Source organism: Oryza sativa, chromosome 12, assembly GCF_034140825.1.
Source record: "Oryza sativa Japonica Group chromosome 12, ASM3414082v1".
NCBI lineage: Eukaryota > Viridiplantae > Streptophyta > Magnoliopsida > Poales > Poaceae > Oryza > Oryza sativa.
The window spans coordinates 19,435,001-19,442,850 of record NC_089046.1 but is presented as its reverse complement, the minus strand read 5'-3'; positions in this window follow the sequence as shown (position 1 = coordinate 19,442,850).

Sequence of the window (7,850 nt, the reverse complement as noted above, 5' to 3'; positions counted from 1 at the left end):
TTGACACAAAGAGGGAGGAAAAAGAGAGAGGAGTAGGGCTCACCATGAAGAATGCATCTGCGGAAATATTTTATCTGAAACTGATGGATGGATGTAAAGGTAATTGTGAGTATTAATGCTTAGAAAACTGAGAACTTTTCTGGTGAACTGTTACCAGTGTGTGCACAGTCCCTAATGTCCTTTGCATCACTATGTTAAGGGTAACTGTTGTCTTTGCATCATGGTCAGAGTTCTTAACTGCTCAATGGCAGCAATATTTAAGGGTGTGTGGTCCATCCAATTGCCTATAGGGTGACAACATGTAATGGCAGGGGGTTTTGGGGGGGCTCCAATGAGTTTAGAGATAAGAGGATGCCATGTGCACAGGGTTAATTAAAGTTTACCACATGGGCCTCACCTCTTCATCTCTTACATTATCAAAAGCAGCATTTTACTTTTGCTCATGAAAGGTGAAACTGTAATGAATTTTCTCCCCCTTTTTCCCCCTCTGCGGCAAAAGGTGCCTAATGTTCATGATTTGCATGCTCCAGTCCCTCCTTTTAATTTGAAAAATTAATCAATGGAATCACAGTACCTTACCAATTTCTAGCATCTCAATATATCTATTTTTTTATATATTTATTGATTACCACATAAAACTACTCAACAGAACTATATATCCTGAATCTTGTTGTCACAATTCGTCAAGCATACACAAGAAGATGTAGAAGTGTAATATCCTGCTATTCTTTAATAGTTCAGGCCTTTAAGTAATCAGTTGGTGCATTGGATCAAATCTTCTAGACATATAATTGAAAATTTAGAATCCTATGATGGTCATAAACAAGATCTCAGGTCATATACTCTTCTTAAGGAAAACAACTTCAGTCCTGCTTGAGTTGCATCACCCATTGTTATCTAGGTATGTATATAGATAAGGTAAAGAAACAACCTTGCAAAACACAGCAGTGCACCTAGTCAATAGATCTACTTTGGGATGCTCCTCCTTAATTACCTTGGTCTAATCTAAATGAATCCCTACCACTAGGCAGCTGTATTTTATCTACAGTGTCAGAGAGCTGGGATGCAAAGTAGCACATCAGACAAGTTCTGTTAGACAAAATTGGTCATGCATTCTTTCAAAAAAATTGGTGATGCATCACCGACAATATAACCTTTCAATTCAAAATCTTAGTAAGAAATAGTTTCCCAGGATGTATGTAGAACTAGGAACAATAGCATACGACAAATCAACAACGAAAAAATCATTAATATGTCAGCTATCACACGTAATTATGCGCAGATAACGAGAGAGTACACCTTTACATAATACTAGTGGTTTACCATGGACAGTATTGCTACAATATAAACATTTTTGGAGAGTAATTGCATTTGAGCTCATAAACTCGAAAATTCATGCCCTATGAAACTTCAAGTTGAAATAAATTATTACATAATATTTTGAGTAGTGAAGGATGCTAAGTAAACTATGGGTTTTCAGATGACCCAGTTCCAAACATGGTGTGTGTGCCTGGCAAGTCTGTCTTTCTGTCTACCTTCAGTCCTTGTTCACAATTTAATAAAAATCACGAGCCACAAAGTATAGAGATATCTGCTGATCAGTTAATTTACTTAATCATAATCATGACAAAATTTATATTTGAGCTTTAGCATGTACGACTGAATTTGCCTTCAGGCATATGCCTTTTGATTCTTTGATATACTGTATACTAGCTAGTAGTGATAATAATGAATTTGTCATCAGTGGGTTCATATTTATAGTCATTCTTGGATCTTCAAGGTTCTGGGATTTGTTTTCACTTATCAGAGATAACTGCTAATTTTCTTTAACTGTAGTACCTTCACTTGAATATATAGTAGTACCTTCTGATAATTAATGGCCTCTTTCCACTTGTATCAACTGAATGGCTTGTTTTTCAGCATTAGGTGACAATGTGTAGCTGTGAGAATGATGCATCAAAGCCAACAACCACAGAAGTAAGGTTACCACAAGCTCTCATTATGACCTAACTTTCTGCAGAAAACAAAAAGGTGTTTTCCTTACTAATGCTAGGCCTTCTGTACAGGAAGAAAGGGACATTTCATAGAGGCACCAATCATTCGAGGTCCATGAACTCAAGCCAAAGGCACCAAGCTTCGACAAATAATCCAATCACCACAAGCACCACAAGGCCTAATCTTATTGTCTATAGCTGATCATATCTTCTTCTCTTCCATTTGTTCTTCCAGGTCAAGTCTTTCTTTTTCTTGGGAAACATTGTGGGGTCCTGAAACCAATAGGCTTTTCAAACACATTCTAGAAGTAGACATCTCTATGTTGTCTAGACTTCGATTAATTCATCGTCGTATATATCTTGCTGGTAGACTGTCTTTTTGAGGCACATATTATGCTGTTGGCATTGGTTCATCCTTCCAAGTACTGTCTTTTAGTGCTCAATTTATGCTGTATAGATTTGAATCATCCTACAATCTTAGGTGATGTCCTTTCAGTGCTCAGGTTGCATAGTTTACCATTTGTTTCATGTCCGATAGCAACTGCATGGGACAATACAGTGTATTGTGATTTTTCAGCAGTATGATGCAGATAACATGAATTGTTTTTCAGATTTTTCTGAATGATATTGAGCTGTGTTCATTTTGATTCAGAAATAGATTAACTGCAAACTGGTAAACAGTATCAAATCAATGCCTCTGCATTCCTAAGATCAGAAACTGCACAAGTCAGTGTAAGAACTTAATTATGAATATGAAATGACCACAAAGAGAGTAGTTCAGTTCAAACAACCTGCCATCCACTTAACTCTTTCAGCAATAGATCATTTTACCTGGAGCTTAATTAGGTCCCATAGAAATTATTATAAATTTAGAAAATAGTTATTTTAATGTTGATGTATTGCTGTACTGTAAATTCAAAAGTGCTGTCCTTAGCGCCACCAATTGGACATTGTTTGTAGCACCTGTTAATCCATAAATCAAACTAACTACTTTTCAGTGTACTCTGCTTTTCATTCATCTTGCCTTCGTTGATTGGAAGCATTACTAAAGCAATTATTGTACATGAGAACTTCAGACTTCCAAATGGAGTCTCTTTTCATTTAAGACTAGAAAACCTTGTTGCCTACTTAATCATGTAGCATGGGCAAGGAGAAGATAATTAACACAATCTTCAGAAATTTACTTTTATAAAAGATTGAATATGCATGCCATTGTCTTTTTTTTCTACTAACTAGAAAGGAAATTAAAAACTCCAAAGATTTTTTATTCTTGATATATTTCCAGTAGATATCCATATAAAACATTAGTAATCTGTACCTGAGATAATAACAGTGCAGCTGATCGCTGCATAAATTATCTGCAAAAATTATTGTGCTCAATCAATTACTTGGACAAATGGCAGTATGGCACCATGTTGGACCATTTTAGCAAGCGTGTTTGGGAGGGAATAAATAACATGCTACACCGTCCAAGAGGTGATGATATTCTTCCCTTTCCAATGTCATATGAGTAAAATCATATTGATTATTACACAAATTGCAATTAACAAAACTGAATATAGTAAGACTTAAAAGTACACCTTATCATGTGCGATTCCCTCACTCTACAGTCCTTTCTGTCGTATTCATTAGGATTCTTGCAAGCTAAGCCTTGGACACCTATGAAGCTAAGAATACAAAATGCTAACCTACTTTGGGTTACTTAGCATATATATACACTTTAGGTTACTTGGCATATATATAGTATTCCGTTAAATCTACTGTCTACAGTCTTAAGGTGATACGAGCGTCATGCCATTTACCGACATGAGAGATGTATTTACTCAGTGGCGGAGCTAGCACCATCATCGAGCGTGGGTGAATAATAGCGTTTTTCAGTGATTGATGGATTTTATAGGCAACGACGACTGTCAGTAGTGGAGATGGCAGCGGCGGAGCCTAGTCGGTTGCCCGACCTACCCGGGAGTTGTCTTCCCCATTGCATTTACTACTTTAAGGTATCACGGGAACATATTTTACGAATGAGAGATGCATTTACTACTTTGTGTGGATGAATTTATTACTTAGTGGAACATGCTTAGGGCTCATTTGGAACACAGAATTTAAAAAAACATACGAACAAAAAAAAACACAGGATTGGAATGTTACACATATAGGAAAATCTCACAGGAATATGAGACCTGTTGTGTTGGGATGGTTCATAGGAACATAACATAGAAATTTGATGGAATTAAGAGAGAGAGAGAAGATGCATTGGACTTCTCAAAGAAAAATAAAAATACGGTTTGAGCTGGTAAATTTTTCTATGGATTTTGGTGAATTGGATAGCAATTAATCCATAGGAATTTGACATGCTCAAATCCTTTGTTACAAACAACACATATTAGAGAAATTCTAGAACCCTTTAAAATTCTTTTAAATTTCCTTCAATCCAAAGGAGCAAAGGATCCTACTGGCACCCTACATGCTACGTAGCACTTATGTATACGCATTCGTCATAACTAATGGATTATGGCCACAGCCGCCCCGCGCGGGGGGGGGGGGGGGGGTGTTCTATAGGAGGCCAGCGCCTACCCTTGCCCAACTAGGTGTGTCCCCTCCAGGTAGCTTATTTTGATTAGTAGAGCTACTAAGCAGCTGAATTGTACATAGTAATTTTTTGCTATGTATGATGTGCTGTACTGATTAATCCCTGATCAAAATCACCACATGTCTTTATGGTAGCCACAAAATTCATCATTTTTCCCTTTTCCTTCTAGAATACTAGTATATTTTTATTAATATCTAATAAGCATGTGTATTGTTTATACATCACTAGTTGGATAACATTTCAAATTTCTAAAATATTACTCCCTCCATTTCAAAATGTATGATGCCGTTGACTTTTCGCATAACGTTTAATCGTTCGTATTATTAAAAAATATATAAATATTGTATATTTTGTTGTGACTTGTTTTATCATCAAATAAAATATAATCGTAACTTATATTTTTACATGTTTGTACTAATTTTTAAATAAGACGAATGATCAAATGTTGTATGAAAAGTCAATAGCGTCACACATTTTGAAAAAGAGGTAGTACTTATTACTTGCAAGATAGATTGCTTGTTACTCATTTTGCCAAGATCTAGTTTTTGTGACTAATTGTTTGCCCAATTATTTAGACTTTTAACTCGGATGACATTATAGATCACCACTTATGAATTGTCTACTCAGTTCTCATAAAGCTGAATTAAAATAAATAAATATATGCATCATAGTTACCTGCCTATCTTGTATATTATCATGTAGTTTTTTCATGTTGATACGGTATATTATTACCTATAAAAAACCTTGGAATTTGAATATATTTTTCATTAATTTTTATAATTAATCGTGATCACTTGTCTAGTTGGCCTCCCTCATCTTTAAATCATGGCTTAACAATTGGTCATGGACACACTTTCCAAGTTCCATACGAGTTTTTTTTTAGAAAAATATCTTTATCGGTATTTTTAAAAACTTATTAAATCAACTTCTCAACTTCCTAATGTTTAATCCATTTATTTATGCCCTCAAAAAATTGTCATAAACTCAAGTTCATCCATCATCTATTAAGAATGAACCCTTTGATCACTAAACAAGTGAGTCCATGCAAACTATGAACCACCTGTCACATGAATGCCACATGCATATAGCCTGCCTTGAACTCCAAAAAGCATAGCTATGTGGGGGACTAGGATGAACAGAACTCCCAAGGACTGGCCAGCAAGTTGCAAACCTGGCTTTTGTTCTTTGGTGAGCTTGCTATTCAAGGTAGCCAGCAACCAATGCCTAGGTGCCTAGGTCTATATCTTACCTCTGATAGGTGTATTCTCTCAAGAAAGATGTATACCATATGTGCAAGGAACCAGACAGAGCACAGTAGTATGAGTCACAAGGAATGTTCTTTATTACCATTTGACCATCAGGATTGTGCTCCCAAGGTGTACTGTTAGGTTTTAATGTGCCCATTGTAGGAGCAATGCTTCTTATTTGTTGAGTTCATTGTGCATGATACCAAGTGATTAGCACTAATTCACTAAACTATGTGTTGGTAGGAGCATTGTAGAGGTTTCCTAAGAGTAGGATAAGGGGATGCCTAATGCCAAATTATCTAATTAATTAGCTAGCTAGGAACCTAGGCCTTTAAAGAAACAGTTGTTGAGGGTCAATGAAATTATTAGTGAATATAAATAGTTTTGTTGTCCAGATATCAAGGTAAGAAAACATGTTTCTTGCTGTGAAAGAGTTGTGGCCATGCATCGATCATTGCAACTTTAGTACAATAAAGTGTTATATTATAGGTGAGAAAAATAACAGACCTAAATAGTATTTCGTGATGAAACAAAATAATGTTACCATCCTGGAGGGAGTATTCTAGAAAAAAAAGGGAAAAATAAAAGAGAACCAAAATATACGGTTGTCGCAAAGTATAATTATATTATCTAGAGTATATTTTAATTCATGTTTCTTCTCTATTCGGAAAAAGAAAAAACAACGCATAATTAAGCTTTTTTGCCTTCCAAAAAACAATCCTTTGATTCTCAATTGAGGAATATTGATGCATCTATGTTTGCACTATCTTTATATACTATTTCGTCGGATGACATCCCTTGATTTCATAGCATTTTATTAATTGAGGATAGTAACTCATATAGTGGAGTCATCTTTCCACTCATCTCTCACACCTCCCGCAACCATCACCTCCATTGAGAAAACTAGAATAAATATGAGTTAAAGAAAACAAGTGGTTGGTTAACTAAAGCAATGCGGAGGTTGCCCAAGCTTTAAACGAGCAAGGCTCGTCAAGATCTTCCTAGGCAGCGATGCATTCCAGAAGTAAAAGATGTGATGCGCTGCCTTCAGAAGGTGCAAATACATAAGATAAAGAGAAGTAAATAGGGTAGCACATGTTTTAGGGCAACTGGCGATGAGTATCGTGCCTTGTGCGAGATGGAGGCTTTATATTCTTGCAGGAATGTAATCCCTTCAGTCATTAATATATCTCTCTTTAGAAAAAAAAAGTAGTTGTTGGTTAACTAAAATACAGTTAGATAGTGCTTCTCTGTTGTTGCATGGGCCCATAGAAAAAGGAGAATACTTACTCTTGGGTGTCCCATAAGAAAAGAAAAATCGGACACCTGCACCATGGTACGGTGAAGCCTACACCAAGCTGGCTTATTTCTCCTCCTCACTTCAAATAGTTTTTCTCCTAAACTATTTATATGATCTATGATTTAATTACACCATGGTATTCAATTTAATTAAATCTTCACAACAAGATATCGCATGTCTGATAAAAGAAACACATATATATGTTCCAAATAGTTAAAACTATATGTTTCATACAAGATATATAGCGACATGTTTCGCCGTGTTTCACAAAATTCACACAAATACCCGCCCCTCCTCTCTCTCATGTCCTATTACTTGCTCTCCTTCTCCACACCATCCGTGCATACATGCATTTAGCGATCTTTAAAATGATATGCTCATAAATTACTTATCTCATTCACGATCTGATCACATCGCTATATTGGTTTTAATTAAACATTTACAACAAGATATTGCGTGATTATATTCTAATAGAAGAAAAACATATGTTTCAAACCGTTAAAGCTCAATGTTTCATACGTGATAGCGATATGTTTTAATATGTGTCTTTACTATGTTTTATAAATTTATTAAATATTTCAGTTGCTGATTTTTTACCATATATAATGTAATGTTTCACCGGTAGTCAACTAATACATTTGACTATCCGATTTTTTTTAGGAAATCGGATGCCTGATTCGTAGATTCCTCCATAGAAAAATATCCATAAACTTCAATTT